Here is a 16,206-nt window from a genome sequence, read left to right as displayed (position 1 = left end):
GGTGAAATTAAGTATTACATCTAGCCAATCAAATGAATGGCCTTCCTTGTGATACATGGATGACTGGGTCAGTCAGCTTGTCAGAAGCTCTCTGTTCTAGATCATATAAGGGGTCTCGAGCAGGGTACCATCCCTCTATGACGTCAATAGGGCCTAATAGGCAAAATGGGGATTGGTTGTCGAGAGGAGACAATCCCTTTAGTTACAACTTATAGGTAAGTGGATTTTTTTAACCTATCTGCTGTACTTTAGGAAAATGGTTATGAATTTTACTGATGCATGTTGGATTTCGGCCTGTGTAGAAAATAACGCATGTACAATACTGCCTGTTCTGGATGAATGAATGTGAGGGGAGCAAAAAAAGAAAAGAAAATGATAAAAACTGGTAAATAGAAGCTAAAATGGATTTAATGCATTTACTTCAAACTCACCAAATTCCAACAATTATAATTAAAAAAACTTTTTTATAATAAATAAATAATTTATTATGTTATAAAATAGAACCGAGGACATATTCTTCGAGGTAATTCCTTCTTTTTACGATTACAGTTCATCACGACCTCTTCGGAGCGGCCACTCAGGATGACGAGACACGTACTCTGCCGCAGTGCTGACCAGCCGGAAAAATTCCGCAACATCGAAGGCGTAATTGGTGAATTTTGGGTGTTCTCCCAAAGTCGGGTGATGTCCCTTAATTAGACGGCATAACAAGCTTTGTCATTCTCGGGCACGTTATTCTCTCCATTGAAGGACAAGTTAATTAGGTAATTCTGGTTACAGAAAACAACTTTCATTTAAAGCCCCCAGGACATATTGATCTGTTTTTTTTTCTACACGGGACACGGGGGAGAATTATTGACAGGTTGAACTAATGACCAATTAATTTACTTTTGATCCTGCCACAGCCTGAAATGTGTCACAACTCAATGGAAGAAGCCTAATAATGGGAGAGAACAATATAATCTAACAAAAAAAAAAAAAGTGTGAATGGAAAGAGTCAAGAGCGACACCATGTGAACGTGCGGGGAGTAACACACAACAGCGAGGGCTTTATGTCCGAATATTCTCGTAAAATCACTACTCAAAAATTAAAAAGGGGTATTCGGTTTCTGCAAATAAATTTTAGGCTGAGTTAACACAGGGCGAATACGCTGCGTAAAGTGACACAGCGTAAAGATTTGTTTAAATCTCATCCACTTTGCCACAACCGTATTACGCTGTGGATTTTCCGCATCGAATTCCGTTGCAGAAAACCCACAGTATTTACGCAACGTGTGAACTGACCCTTATTCTTTGTATAATGAAAAATTATATAATTTTCCAATATACTTTATGTATCAATTTCTCCCGGTTTTAAGATCTCTGCATGCTGTCCTACAATAGAAACCGTCATTTACTTGCAGGAGATAAAAAAAATATCTGTCCATGGTCATGAGCTGCAAAAATGTTGTCAATGAAACATAGAAGAAAGCAGACCCCATAGCAAAGATCGAAATGGGTCCTTAATATGGTGCTGGTTTTGCCACCCAGGACAAAAAGCACAGTTTGTTTCCCCTCCACATCCTTTCCATGACACTTGGGCCAATGCCCACTCTCCTGCTGCTAAAAATTCAGTTCCTCTGGAGAGGGGAGTCCTACACAGGTTCTCGACACCCAGTAGCGAAGAGATGGGACCAACCAACCCAGGGCCCCCTTTCTCTTAGGGCCCCATAGCAGCTGCTTAGGCTCTCTCTATGGTATATCAGCCCTTAACAAGACCTCAGCTGGCTAAATGAGTCATTTTTAATGTAAACCCTCTGATCGGGTAATACCCCTGGTATCGTGAGCAGGACTTACCTTGTCCTGAGGGAAAATTTTATCTGCTTTCTCCCATGTGATGTAGTGAATTCCTCGAAGTCGAGCCAAGTCCAAGTAACACCTCTCATCCTGACAATTATACCTAGGGAAAGAAGATCACACATGTACAGTATTCTACGCAACGGCGCCCCCTGCAGGGTAAACACATGCAATAATATGGTAGAAGAAAACTATTATCTGCCCTGTTCACACTTGTACTCTGCATTATTCGCTACTAACATGCCTGAATCTAAAGGCAACATTTTACCCATTCACCCCTCTAGAGGGCGCACAGCGCAACGTATGCTGGAGGTGCATTAGTTATGCCACGCACCCACTGAATGAGTTTTGCAAAAACAAAAATGGCTTTTATACTGCAATGCCACGTGTTTACCGTGCATGAATTTCGATACAAATACATAATGGCAAAGGTTGGTCCTGCAATCTTCCTAAAATTCTCAAAATTAGCGGTTCTATACGTTTTGTCTTGTATATTAAATGCTATGTGTATCAATACAACATGTCAAATTCTCATCATGCCTATTCTAAATATTTGATATAACCCTTCTGTTCTGAAGTGCCCGATTAATAGGGTAAGATTACTAATACACCAAGTCAGAGGTGCACATGTACTAATGGATCTGGGACATTGTCATTGTGATTAATGGACGCTGGTATAGGCAGATTCTGATAATCCACATACAGATATGGGCTGCGTGAATGCCGAGCTGACCTTGCACAAATGACTCGTGGGAAAAGAACTTAGCTTTTATTGTTAAAGTCTATAAATATTTATTGAAAATTCCATTCGGTGTCGTCATGGTAGGCCATTTCTAGAAATGTGAATATATGGACAGATCAGCACGCTTGCTTAAAAAAAAAAAACTAGCTCTAAAAGCTGTACTGCTGAAACATTTGCACCAACAGGACCATTAGTATAATGTCATCATCAGGGGCATACACAGAAACCATAGTGCCCCATATCTAAATTCAGAATTCCCTCCCCCCTACTGAAAGCTCCAACAAAAAATTTTTTTAAGTTAATGTTCACTGTTCTTTTGAAAATAGGGGTTGGGGCTCTGCTTTTCACAAACTCCAAATTCCCTGCTTTCCCTACCGCCACTAGGGGGAGCTCACTGTATATGTATTGAACTCAATGGGAGTTGTATAAATCTATATGCAGTGAGCTCCCCCTAGTGGTGGCTGCAAGTAAACACTGAGACAGTGTTTTAAAGGAAGCCGTAGAAGTTGTTCAGTTCCGGGCCCTCTTTTACCATGGGCCCGTTAGCGTGGTCATAGGGTCTGCCTCTACAGTAGGTACGCCACTAGTTGTTGCGCAATAGACATTAAGGATTGTCTAGTATAGCAATGAAGGCCGACTTTCTGCAGTCAGACACACATAGTAATTCTTAAATATAATGTTGTTATGGAAAACTCTCCCTTTACAAACTGGTGCAATCCAATCAGGACCCTTCAGGGACTCACACTCCCTGTATTTGCAGCACAGGGCCCCTCACCCGAATAGAAGACGATGACAATAACAATATATGAAGGAATTGCTAGTCATGCAATTTCCTAATGCAAAAGGAGAAGACATTCTAGGAGAGGCAACCATATTACACACGAGAACACAGAAAATGACTTACAGCTCAAATATAACTGCCCAGTTTGGTAAAAAGAGTAAATGAGTCAGTCCGGCCCGTGAAGCCCAATAAATATCTCAGAGTTATGTGTGATCTTCAGCTGTTCAAGGAATCCAAGAGATCTAGAGAAACATACAATGAAGGGTTTGCAGTTATGGAGAGAACTATCAATACATTGCCTTTTAGAACTTCAAATTGCTACATAGACAGAGAGGGGTTATACAGGATTAGAAAATCATAGCTGCTTTTTCCCAGAAATAGCGCCACACCTGTCCATAGGTTGTGTCTGGTATTGCAGTAAACCTCCATTGAAGTGAGACTTCGTTCACATCTGCCTCGGGGTTCCATTCGTGGTTCCGTCAAACCTTTCCGTCAGGAGAACCCACGAACGGAAACCAGACGGAAACCATAGCTTTCCGTTAGCCTTACCAGTGATTTCAATGGTAACGCTTCCGTTGCTAATGGTTTCCGTTTGTCTCCGTTCCTTAAGGTTTCCGTTTTTTTGGCAGCATCAATAGCGCAGTCGAATTGATATGTTGTCTGAAGGAGTTGTCTACACAACTTGTTAAAGTGTCATGGTGTCTGTAAGTACTGGATACGATAATGTTTGTTTTCTTTTATTGATATTTAATAAAGAATTTAAAATGAAAAAGAAAGTGAAAATAAAAAAATATTATGTCTTTGCAGGGGATTTGGAGCTTTGTATCAGAAAAAACACCATTAATATATATTAAAGGGTAAGTAAATGTTCAAACTTCTGACATGTCAAAGTGACATGTCAGAAGTTTTGATTGGTGGGGGTCCGAGCACTGAGACCCCCACCAATCGCTAAAACGAAGCGGCAGAAGTTCTCGTGCGAGCGTTCAGCCCCTTCATGTCTGTTCGGCTCTTTCTGGAAATCGATGTAGCGGTGTACAGACTCAATAGAAAGTCTATGAGCCCGTACACCGCTACATCGGCTTTCCGGAAAAAGCCAAACAGAAATGAACCTGCTTAGCGCTTCTGCCGCTTCATTTTAGCGATTGGTGGGGGTCTCAGTGCTCAGACACCCAACCAATCAAAACTTCTGACGTGTTACTATGACATGTGAGAAGTTTGTTGAACGTTTAGTTACTCTTTAAGAAATAATCAGCATCATTTTGGACCTGTTTAGATTACAATAACAAAATGGTTGAAGGGCGGACATTCACTGTATAGTGCTCAATCTGTTATGACTGAAGGAACCAATGTCCTGATAACGGTAATTAATAAAACTTGTCCTTTACGGTCTTATTGTGTTTACCCAGAATCATAAATGATCACCTATCCACAGGTCAGGTGACGATTTTCTGATCGCTGGGGGCACCACTGCTAGGAACCCCTTCAATCATGAGAACGGGGGTCCCAGACACATAGATCCTCCTCACCGCACCCCCTTCAGTGAGGATGAGCTTGAATGGATCAGCGATCGAGCATGCGCCTGCCGCTTCATTCACGGTCTATGAGAATAATGGGAACAGCTGTACTCGGCTGTTTCGGTCATTCCCATAGACTTTGAATAGAGCGGCAGCGCATGTTCGACCACCGCTACATTTAATGTCCTCCTGCGGTTCAGCAGTGAGGAAGAACGAGTGTTCGGTGGAGCCCCCAGCGATGAGAAAATTATCACCTATCCTGTAAGGTGTTTTCTTGCAAATAGCAGTCTCAGCAAAGTAGTACTTACTGATTGGTGGAGGTTTGACCACTGGGACCCTGACAATCCCTACAGCAGGCCCTTGAAGGTGTGTAGAGGCAAAATATAAAATTCAATGGGTATTTCAATAAGATACATTTATGGCATATCCATAGGACTACACCCCACTTCTTGGACCCCCAGCTGTTAGGAGAATGGGATCCCATGGTCTCAGTTTACGTGTAGGAGCGAACTGGCCACTGCAGGGAGAATGGGGCTGTGAATGTGCACGGATTTCCACATTGTAGTCGGTTGCAGGTCTGTAAGCGGCCAATTATATGTTGTCCTATGGATATGCTATAAATGTGTTCTGTAGAAATATCCCTTTAATGCAACAAAATATATAAAAATCCTGGTGAAAAACCTGCTGTACGGCAACAGATTTAGAAACCCCCAGTGATCTGCGGTTATCGGCATCCGGACAGATATTTCCCCTACAGAGGTCTCTGCCGGGAAAATGTAGTATTACATGGCCGCCATTAAAATGAGTGGCCGACCACGTAATACATAGACGGGCCGGCTCTGGCTCATAGAAGGGGTCCAAAGTGCCCCCCCTATGAAGTCTAGATGCCCTAATGTCCTCATGAAACTTCACCTTTCATCAACGGACCGACCATCTATTATTCAAATATGCTGTTCCAGATCACGTGGCCTCATTTAGGATTCGTCCCGCAGTGTATTTCACCTTGGATAAGCATTATCAGCTCGTTCTCAGATATTATAAACATAATATTACGTACCTATATTTGTAATCCACCACAGTGACTTGAAAGAGTGGGACAGACTTCAAGGCATGGACCAGCTGAGGGAGAACATCAGTAAGAAATATGTTTAGCGTTATTATCCATTTGGCTAATTTTTATTTTACGGATTTCCTGGGAGACTCGTTGCCACAATGTTATTTCCGATGATCACAGAGCAAAGACGAAGCGTCTGCGGTTAGAAATGACCCCAGGGCATCGCCACCCACAGAAAGGTAATGATTACCTCATCTAAGTTCAGTATTTTTTGAAACTCTGTGCTGCGTATAAGAATGGTGACTCGAATGTTCTCCTCCTAGAGCCAAAATGAAAGTAAATCAGTTAATAATGGATCTATTCACACGTTGGGGTCAAATGACATTTTTTGCAAGACAAAAAAAAAAAACACCACTCGTCTATGGGCTGTGCCTGGTATTGCACTTCAGCTCCATGAACTTGAATGAGCTGCAATACCAGACACAGCCTGTGGACAAGATGGCGCTGTTTTAATAGCAGCCATTATTTTCTAATCTTGTATATGTAATCTTTATGCTTTTCCCCACTTCAAGTGCCTTCCTCAATACCCACCAGTAGGGGTCAGGTATGCCGAAGACTGCACTGGAAGAAATCATTGGATCAGCTTGTAACCAGACTGGCTTTCATGTTGCATCAGTTTAGAAGTTACCGACTCTTATTCCATTTTTATTGCACCGAGGGCTATGCAAATAAGGGCATAAAAGTGGGTACAAGGCCTGATGGCCCATTCGCTTCAATAGAGGAATGCAGCAATAAGGACAGCACCTCTTTTATAGTCTCCGGCCTCCCATCTAACGTTATATGTTCCTGAACAGTCTGACAAAAGAAAAAGTACTCCATATATTGTTGGCAGGCTATGAATAATTGTATAATTTACGAGAATGGTGGCGCTCTACTTTATCCCTACAGAAGGCTTTAAAAAAGAAAAAATATATATATATATATGACTGTAATGAACTGTGCCCGGGAACAAACCCTCATGTTGATTTATAGCGCACCTTTAAAGTTTCCTGGGAAATATTCAGCCGGAAAAGCACATGTTGTGAAAACGCTCTGAACAATCCCGTGCTGCGGCAATTTGAGATCTAGAGAAAGAAAAAGCGCTGAAATTGACTGCACTAATAAAGCACGTATCTCCTGTCTGCAAACAATACTTCTTCTGTCACCCGTCACATCTCCGGATAACGAGCTTACCAGCGGCGTGTTGTAAAATAACCCGTATCTCATTCTGGGCAGTAGCGCAAACACAGCGTCCTTAAAGGAACATAAATACAAAAGGGGATATTACCAAATATGTCCAGAAAAACATGACTAATGACCCCCAAGTCTAAGGCTGGGTTCACACGTGGCGGAATTTCACTTAAATTCCGCTGCGGACACTCCGCAGCGTTAATCCGCAGCGGAGCCGTTTCTGCATTGACTTCCACTTCTATTTAGAAGTGTTCGTTTAGACGATGCGTAACATTCCGCTGCGGAGCATAGGCTGCGGAGCGGAATTTGGTGTCCGCAGCATGCTCTGTCTGTTGCGGAGCAGTGGCGGACTCATGGCGGAATTTCTCCATTGACTTCAATGGAGATTCTAAATTCCGCAATGAAGTCCGCAGCTGTCATGCACATGTTATGTGTGCTGCGGATCCGTCTTGCTTTTTTTACATGACATTTCTTCATTCTGGCTGGACCTATGTATTTCTAGGTCTACAGCCAGACTGAGGAAGTCAATGGGGCTCCCGTAATGACGGGAGCGTTGCTAGGAGACGTCTGTAAATAGTCACTGTCCAGGGTGCTGAAAGAGTTAAGCGATCGGCAGTAACTGTTTCTGCACCCGGGACAGTGACTACCGATCCCAATATACAGCAACCTGTAAAAAAATATAAGTTCATACTTACCGAGAACTCCCTGCTTCTGTCTCCAGTCCGGCCTCCCAGGATGACGTTTCAGTCTAAGTGACGGCTGCAGCCAATCACAGGCCAAGCACAGGCTGCAGCGGTCACATGGACTGGCGCATCATCCAGGGAGGTCGGGCTGGATGCCGAAAGAGGGACGCGTCACCAAGACAACGGCCGGTAAGTATGAAATTCGTTTACTTTCACTAGGGAAAGTGCTGTCCCTTCTCTCTATCCTGCACTGATATCCTGCACTGATAGAGAGAAGGGAAGCACTTTTCCCGCAGTCCGCAGCAGCTAGTCCGCATCAATTTACTGCACATTTTGTGCAGATCCGCAGCAGAATCTGCAACGCAGATTCTGTGCGGCATTGATGCGGACAGTTGCGGAGGAAATCCGCCACGTGTGGTCATGCCCTAACTTTGTTTTATACATCACCATTCCCAATTGGAGCAGTTGCAATTTTTTAGTGCAAAATACAGATAACACACATTACTGGCAGTCACGCATGCTCGTGATTATAGAGCACTTCCCCTTTAAATTAAAAACAGTCACTTGTCCACCTTTGTAACCATTAATATTAATTTCCCCCATTGCATGCAAAATAAAAAATGAATTAACATTGCAAATAGTCTTGATTTAAAATCTCCTAATGTTTTGGATCTACAGCTCCAATGAAGAATTGTGTTTCCATGGTTACAGACTACAAACAAACAATGTGCTGTCAGATCCTGCAAATAACTGTCCCCTACTTCTTGCTGTTCCTGCCAAGTATATGCAAGCAAGTAGGGGACAGATGGATTGCAATATGACTGCAGGATCCAACTACAGAGCGTTTACTTGTAGCCTGTAACCATGGAGACACATAGGACTGAATAGGAGCTGTAAACTCAAAATAGTAGGATATCCTTGGAATGGTAATTTAACATTTCTGTTTTGTCCGGACCCTCCATGGCCTGATCACTGTGGCATTTTTTAACGTTCTCTGCTGTCTTCCTGCTGAAAATCAGCAACTTTCTACAGTACTTTGTATTTCAATTCTTCTTCATTTTCATGGTCTTTCCTTGCTTTCAGTGAATGAAAACAGTAAACATCCAGAGGCTGAAAACCTGTTATGATCACATCTAGATGGCACAGCAGGATGGCTTATTACAAGAGAAAGCTCTGGTACAATGAAATAGCCCTGCACCTGTGTCAGTTACATACCATGAGGTTTCAGCTTTTGGATGTAAACGAGAATATTCCTATTCACTGACAGTAAGCAGGGATCTTAAAAAAAAATGGGGAAGAACTGAAGCAGCAAGTATATTATAAAGTTACCAAACTTTTCATTAAAACAACAATAAACTATAAAACAAAAAAAACTTTAAAAATGATAAAACAACAAAGAGAAATACATTTGGAACATCTTACCCGTTTAGAATCGTACGCTTTCAAGTGTGTAACTTCGTAATCTGTAAAAGCTTTCCACGTCTCGCTGAACAAATCGCCATAGCCATAGAAGCTCTGCAGAAAAAAACATATTTAGTGTTTAGTACAAAGGCATCTAATCCCAAATTCTCTACATTGCACCAAAACCTCTGCTGAATAATTACTGTGCAGACAGGGGTGCACCATCCATGCGGCAAGATGAGAAGTTCACCTCAGACAGGACCCTTCTCTGACTGCAGGGAACTTGGCAGACATCCCTGAATCTTCTCATCTTCAATTTGGAAAGTAGGGGACGCAATTTCACTCAGGAAGTAAGAGGCACCTCTGTACTATATAGAATAACCAGCGGAGTCAATGCTGATCTCTGTCAGAAGCCTCTCAGAAGGCACATTGGCAAAGATCCTAATCCAAATCCATAAACTTTTCAGGAAAATAGGATATGCTAAATTCTGAAGTCCAGCCAATCTGAATTACAACCTGTATTATAGTCCAGAGCTGCATTCATAATTCTGCAGACTACCACTTGTCAGCTCAGTGTCTGCACAGAGATTGCTGTAGAGCCTATAGTGATTTACACTCTGGGAAGAGTCATCTTATACCAGGATCTGATGTAGAGAAGACTAACTGCTCCATTGTATTATAGGAGCTAAACTGTCAGGGTATGTGCACACACACTAATTACGTCCGTAATTGACGGACGTATTTCGGCCGCAAGTACCGGACCGAACACAGTGCAGGGAGCCGGGCTCCTAGGATCATACTTATGTACGATGCTAGGAGTACCTGCCTCGCTGTAGGACAACTGTCCCGTACTGTAATCATGTTTTCAGTACGGGACAGTTGTCCGGCAGCGAGGCAGGGACTCCTAGCGTCGTACATAACTATGATGCTAGGAGCCCGGCTCCCTGCAATGTGTTCGGTCCGGTACTTGCGGCCTAAATACGTCCGTCAATTGCGGACGTAATTAGTGTGTGTGCACATACCCTCAGGGGTGGGTCTGTCGACAAGCTTGTTGACTCATTCCATTGACAATTAGCAGAATCGTGAATGCAGCTCTGGACTATAATACAGTCCATACAACCCATTACATTTCAGTGTGTTGGACTTCTAAGGGTATGTTCACACGCAGTGGTTTCAGATGTAATTCGGGCGTTTTATTTTATGCGTTGCTGTCAAAACACGGAGCGTAAAATAACGGCTCGTCAAAAGGAGTGCAGGACACTTCTTGGGACGTTTTTGGAGCGTTTTTTCATTGACTCTATTGAAAACAGCTCCAAAAACGGCCGTGAAAAACGCAGCGAAAATCGCGAGTGGCTTAAAAAACGTCTGAAAATCAGGAGCTGTTTTCCCTTGAAAACAGCTCCGTATTTTCAGACGTTTTTGAGTTTGTGTGTGAACATACCCTAAGACACTATGCCAGCTATAAGAATATTCAGAGCATCTCAATTAAAGTGGTATTCCCAGAATTGACAATTATTACCTATCCATAGGATAGATGAGAATTGTCAGATCACTGGGGGCCCCAACGCCGGGATTCCCAACCGATTGAGAGAACGGTGGTCCGAACCCTTGAGGATTTTAAATAGAGTGGCGGTCAAGCTGGGGGGGGGGGGCACATTTTTATAATACCAGATGAATGATTGTGATATGTCAAATAAAAAAGCAACACAGAACCGTCACTTATCAGCCTTGAACTAGACCGTATTAGAGGGAGTAGATGGTCAGGGGCAGATGATTGTGATCCCGGACACAGAGAATTGTTCAGTCTCCATGGAGCTTCACATCTCAATGGTTGAGGAGATTACAGTGGATTATAAATCAGGATTTTCTCCTTTGACACAGTCTGGCCCAGAACACGACAGGTTGCCGGGGACAATTTCCTTTTAGAAAGCAGAACCATCTGCCCAGGGAAGATAAGCCGATTACCTATCCCGCTAGACGGCCCATGAATGCACCCAAACCCTATGGGACCAAGTGCAACTGCTGATCGACAAGTGAACGCTGGAAGGGGTGCGCCGACCTCTGGCTTTGGTAAATCATTTTTCAATTCTATTGCGGAATGAAAAATAGCGCTCTTTGTGTAGAGATCGCTGGCTCTGGAAGGTCATCTCCACCCTGAACCATTTATTTTGGGAGCTGTGAAGGGAGGATAGTAATAAAGATAAGCAGGACTGGTCATCACTTTCTGATCACTTCTCAAGGGGCCAAGAAATTGAACAATAGATACAAGCAGCTCTTAAAATGGAAGACGCTGATTAAAGTGTAGGATGTATTTTTATTTTATATGACTATAATTCTGTGCTGATTTATTTGGTTATTTATTTTATAGGTTTTTTTAATTTTTCTTATAAAGAGCCCCAAATCGTTAAAGGGGTTGTCCAGGAACGGGGTGTTTTTTCATACTGATGACCTATCCACAGGATAGGTTATCATCATATGATCGGTGGGGGTCCGACACCGCACCTATCAGCTGTCCAGGCTGCCTCCGGGCGCCAGATGTTGTGCAGTGGCCGGTGTCAGAAGCAGATGGCTCCGTGGCTATAGTGGCCGTGCTGCAGTACTGCAACTCTGCTCTAATTCAATTGAATACAACCCCTTTAACTTACCTTCACACAGCCATAGAGTTAAAGTGTAACTAAATGTTCAATAAACTTCTGACATGTCACATGTTTTGATTGGTGGGGGTACATGCACTGAGACCCCCACCAAATCGGTAAAACGGAGCGGCAGAAGGGCTCGTGTGAGCGCTCAGCCGATTCATTTCTGTTCAGCTTTTTCCGGAAGTCTATGAGCCCGTACTCCGATACAACAGCTTTCCGGAAAGAGCCGAACAGAAACCAAGTGACACAGCGCTCACATGAGCGCTTCAGCTGCTTCGTTTTAGCGATTGGTGGGGTTCTCAGTGCTGAGTCCCCTACCAATCAAAACTTCTTACATGTCAGAAGTTTGTTGAACGTGTAGTTATCGTTTAAATAGTAAAATTATGTGTGCCTGCAGCCACCACTAGGGGGCGCTCCCTACATACACCTACTATTAAATTGCATAATAAATAGATCTTTAACAAACTCACCCTAGTGGTGGCTGCAGAAGACCGAAATGTATCATATATAACCCCATAGCTGTGTGAACAGAAATCTGAGATTTTTTGCTCTGCAACAGGAAAAATGGAGCTTCATACCCTATAAAGATTATGAAATCAGCATCGATTTTTGCACTTCTCTTAAACTAAGGAGTTCCCTACAAACAGACAGCAGGTTTTCTGATTCTTTTTCATGCCATGAACAGTGTCAATAATTTTCATATTTATGAATAGAATGGCAAAACAACAGTGAAGACTGACGCACTGACAGTGTATTAGAAAAATGTAAAAATAAAAAAGGAAAGGCTTCAAAAGGTTAAATTGAACTCAAGTCTATTATGTACACGAGCGTAATATACGCGCGTGCGATGCGCGTGGTTTTCACGCGTGTCGTACGCACCTATATTAGGCTATGGGGCAGTGCATACAGTGCGTGAATTTTGCTCAGCGTGAGTCCGCTGCGTAAAACTCACGACATGTCCTTTCTTTGTGCGCTGTTCGCGCATCACGCACCCATTGAAGTCAATGGGTGCGTGAAAACCACGCATGCCGCACGGAACCACTTCCGTGCGAACTGCGTGATTCGCGCAAGAGCTGTCATTCTCTGAATGTAAACAGAAAAGCACCACGTGCTTTACTGTTTACAAACATCCAAACGGAGTGTCATAATGATGGCGGCTGCGAGAAAATCACGCAGCCATCATACACTGATGACACACGGAGCTATTATGTGCCTTTTGCGCACGCAAAACGCAGCGTTTTTTGCGTGTGCAAAACGCACACGCTCGTGTAAATCAGGCCTTAGATACCACTTAGGGTCTATGGAAAACCGGGTATTATTTGATATTTTTTGGGGGAATTAGGAATTTGGTGCAGGTGAATTAATCTCCATTTAATAGAGCCTCCAATAAAATTCTCCCTCCTATTACAGAAAATCTTGTCTCATACTGGCACAATGTACACTTGGCAATTCACCAGCCTGTGTTCCCAGCGCCGTAAAAATATAGAAGAATTTGCTTCCTGTTCTCACGCCCAAGAATAATCAGATCTGTCCCCGAGGTTGTGTATGACTGGGTCAGTGCTGCAGGTGGTAACAGAAAACTCCAGCTTCAAAAGTCTCTATAAAGAGGCCACGTCTTGGCCGACAGTAATGGAAACCAAACCGTGCACCTGGGTCAGCGAGACACGATCGGGATAAGAATGTTTCCATTCACTGACAGTGAGCAGGGATTTTGAAAATAGAGAGGAGTTGAAACACAAAATATATTATAAAGTTGACCTTAGAAAGTAGAACTTTTTATTATACACTAATTAAAGTGTATCTATCGTGATAATGTTTTTGTACTAATCCGTAGTTCATGTGAATATATGAAACTTTGTAATACATCTTATTAGTGGAAAGTAACATGTCCCCTCCCCCCCCTCACAGTTCCCTTCCCTGCCTGCAGGCTCTCTGTATATGTTCAGAAAACGTAAAAGTCCTCAAAATATTTGCAGGAATACAGAAAATAGAAGAAATAGCGGAGGAAGAGGAGGGGGATGCAGCTGCACATTCTCGGTGTCTGTGAGACATCAGATTGTCTCGGAGTACCGAGCGTAGCCATAGCATCACAGAGGACAGCGTGATGAACACAGCGGGATAGGCATAGAAAATGGGGGTCATCATCCTTCTGAACTCCAGCTGTTGTAGAACTACAATTCCCAGCATGGCCTGACAGCATGTGGATAGAATAATAATAAAGTCTTTGGCTGCCAGTGCATGTTGGGAGTTGTAGTTTCACAATAGCTGGAGTGCTGACCCCTGTACTAGGGCGTGTGCAACCAGCAATGTTATGAAGTTAAAGGGGTAGTCTGGAGAAAACCCAATCTCAAATCCCCAAAGAGGGAATTCTGTTTTATTCGGGCAGGGCTCCTTTTCAGAGTACAAGCCAGAACTACTACAAAGAGTGTCCTGGCATTACAGAGAGAGCCCACTGATTTCAATAGGCAGCATGTAATGCTTCATTTCCCCTGTGGTGGCGCTGCAGGGGAAATGAACACTTGGCATCAGGTTCACAGATGATTGCTGGAGGGTCCTGTAACAAAAAGGAATTGTCCAAAGAGGATAAGTTTCCATGCTGGCAATGCCAAGCTATGGATATCCACGTATGACAGGTTACAGTACTGCTACATTCAGACCAACAGAGGAGGGGGAGGGTCAACAAAGGGACCCCACCGCCTCCATTTTTATAACACATACCCCTTTAAGAAAGAAAAAAAAAATACTTACTGTGTCCCACATGACAATATGGACGTCGGTGCTGAAGGAGTTGTTAATATGTTGTGTAATATAGAGATTGACAAAATCCCAGAAGTGGTGATAGAGATTTACACCTGGGAACAACGAAAAATAAAATAATTACAATATTAGTAACAATAAACTCACATTTGCTTCCTAAAATCTACCATCTCTTCCTGTGAACATATAAAAATCAACAAAACCGGATTATCAGACATTCTGGATTATTGGACAGTCACACAATAATGTAAAAAACTAATTTCCAGGGCTGAATAAAGGAAACAATCTAATCCTAGCAGCCGTGTCCATGTCTGTTAACCAGTCCAGTCTTGTCAGATTCCTCGTTATTCTGCAGCTCTGTGCCGGAAACAAGGGCAGGATCATCAGACTTTCTAGATTATCAGATGGCGGATTACAGGAATTTGACTGTATTATGTTTTAGACAGATTTATTCACAGGCCGTGACTGCGCGGTCACTAGACATAACCTCGGCTGTTCTTCATCTGGGGCAAACATTCCGTTTTCTGCCCTAGCCTCGTAAATGGTTAGCACCCCCTGGCACATGCCCTGCCAGCCGCCTCCCAGGCTACATAAGACTTGTGAACTACACTTCTAAAAATCCTTCCTAGAATATAAATAAAGGGATTGGAGTGCAGTAAACATTTGGCGCATCCCATTTCCCCCCTACCGAGAACAGCAAGTACCCGGAGATTGTTGAGATGCTACATGGAAGAAACCGTAGGCCCTGTTCACACAGTTTTTTGCAGGCAGAAAAAAAATCTGTGTATTTGAGGCAGATCTTGACCTGCCTGCGCTTTTTTGACGCGGTTTTCTCGGAATCTAACGCTGCAGGATTTTTCTGCCTCCCTTTGATTTCAATGGGAGGTCAGAGGCGGAACCGTGGCAAGAAAGGACATGCTGCTCTTTTTTAACCCGTGAGCGGCCAAAAGCTGCTCGGGAAAAAAACGCTCTGCCTTCCATTGAAATCATCGGGGGCGATTTCTGCAGTTTTTTGGCGCTGATTGCTATGCGGTTTCCTCATCAAAATCAGCGCCAAAAATCTTTGTGTGAACAGGGCCTTAGGGCTCATGCACACATCAGTTCATTTCTTCAGTGTGCTATCTGTTTTTTTCAGGGATCCGCGTTCTCAATCTGAAAAACTCAGGGCAGGTCCTATCCCGGTCAGTATTTGCAGATCGGTCTCACCCATTCTGGTCTAGGAGTCCGTGAAAAAAAAATGAAAAAAACGGACTGCCCATGGAAGCCATCTGTATGCAGTCAGTTTATTGCAGCCATATAAAAGGACAAGGATATGTGAATGAGCCTAAGGCTACATTCAGATGAGCGTGTCCGATTTGTGCACGTTAAAAACGCAGCGTTTTTTCTACATTTCATGTCTGTGTGCGTTGCGTATTGGCATCAGTATTTCTATGTAATCCTATGTAATTGATTTGTGAAACACAGACAGAACACGGATGTCGTCCGTGTGCTGTTCGTGGTTTTCATGCACTCATAGACATTAATAGGCGACAAGTTCTGCAAACACGGACCAATATAGGACAAGCAGGG

At 43.2% G+C, this 16,206-nt stretch overlaps 1 pseudogene; it reads right to left on the bottom strand.

Annotated features, from left to right (window-relative positions):
* Nucleotides 1-390: 390 nt before the first annotated feature.
* The window catches only part of LOC142661317 (EGF domain-specific O-linked N-acetylglucosamine transferase-like), a 43,062-nt pseudogene continuing 27,246 nt past the window's right edge, over nucleotides 391-16,206 (bottom strand).

The sequence above is a fragment of the Rhinoderma darwinii genome, chromosome 9, assembly GCF_050947455.1.
Source record: "Rhinoderma darwinii isolate aRhiDar2 chromosome 9, aRhiDar2.hap1, whole genome shotgun sequence".
In the NCBI taxonomy this organism is placed as follows: domain Eukaryota; kingdom Metazoa; phylum Chordata; class Amphibia; order Anura; family Rhinodermatidae; genus Rhinoderma; species Rhinoderma darwinii.
Note: the sequence above shows the minus strand (reverse complement) of the source record. Positions and strands in the feature narration are given on the sequence as shown.